Source organism: Otolemur garnettii, unplaced genomic scaffold (genome assembly GCF_000181295.1).
Source record: "Otolemur garnettii isolate 467f Iridium unplaced genomic scaffold, OtoGar3 scaffold00110, whole genome shotgun sequence".
Classification (NCBI taxonomy): Eukaryota; Metazoa; Chordata; class Mammalia; order Primates; family Galagidae; genus Otolemur; species Otolemur garnettii.
The window spans coordinates 2644801-2646103 of record NW_003852505.1 but is presented as its reverse complement, the minus strand read 5'-3'; the positions used below and the strand labels follow the sequence as shown (position 1 = coordinate 2646103).

The window sequence follows — 1303 nt, the reverse complement described above, 5'->3', positions numbered from 1 at the left end:
TTGAAACAGAGCCTCAAGCTGTCCCCCTGGGTAGAGTGCTGTGGCTTTACAGCTCACAGCAACCTCCAACTCCTGGGCTCAAGCGAGTCTCCTGCCTCTGCCTCCCAAGTAGCTGGGACCACAGGCGCCCACCACAGTGCCTGGCCATTTTTTGGTTGCAGCCATCATTGTTGTTTGGCGGGCCTGGGCTGGATTCGAACCCGCCACCTTAGGTGTATGTGGCTGGCACCTTAGCCAGTTGAGCCACAGGCGCCAAGCCATGATCCCATTTTTATATAGCAAATAACAAAAACAGTCTATACGTATATGAACAGGCTTGGATATGAATAATTGGACATGGCTCGGCGCCTGTGGCTCAAGTGTCTAAGGTGCCAGCCACATACACCTAAGATGGCGGGTTCAAATCCAGCCCGGGCCCGCCAAACAACAATGACAGTACAACCAAAAAGAAAAAAACAGCCGGGAGTTGTGGTGGTCGCCTGTGATCCCAGCTACTTGGGAGGCTGAGGCAGGAGACTTGCTTGAGCCCAGGAGTTGGAGGTTGCTGTGAGCTGTGATGCCACAGCACTCTACCCAAGGGGACAGCTTGAGGCTCTGTCTCAAAAAAAAAAAAAGAACAACTGGACATAACTAAAGGTGCTGAAGGTCACACATCAAGCTAATTCATTGTTTAGGGATGGTGCAAAAAAGATGTGAATAAAAGTGTCCCTGAGAGGAATCACTTACGTGCAGCACGTATACTGAAATCTGAATGATACAGAGAAGATTGGCCTGGCTCCTGTGGGAGGACAACATGCGAATACATGAAGCATTCCATCTTTTGTTTCCGCTTTTTTTTTTTTTTTTTGAGACAGAGTCTCAAGCTGTTGCCCTGAGTAGAGTGCTGTGATGTCATAGCTCACAGCAACCTCCAACTCTTGGGCCGAAGTGATCCTCTTGCCTCAGTTTTTTCTATTTTTAGCAGAGACAGGTCTCACTCTTGCTCAGGCTTGTCTTGAACCTGTGAGCTCAAGCAGTCCACCTGCCTTGGCCTCCCTGAGTGCTAGGATTAAAGGCATGAGCCGCTGTGTCCAGCCTTATTTCCACTTTTTGATGTTCACAGGTAGGAAACCTGAAGCTCTGAAAAGTGAAGTGACTTACCCAATTGAGGGCTCTTCTAGCTTCACACTCCATTCCCAGCTCCTCATTCCAAAAGTTTGTCCATGATATAAACAGCACGTATGAGATCCCATCCTTGTAAGAGTGTGTGTGTGGTGTGTGTGTGTATACACATAGTCGCTGTCTGTTTTCTGTTGTTATAACT

At 48.3% G+C, this 1303-nt stretch overlaps 1 pseudogene; it reads left to right on the top strand.

The window, feature by feature from the left end:
* The first annotated feature begins 726 nt into the window (after positions 1–726).
* LOC111727532 lies at positions 727–823 on the top strand (annotated as a pseudogene).
* The last annotated feature ends 480 nt before the right edge of the window (positions 824–1303 follow it).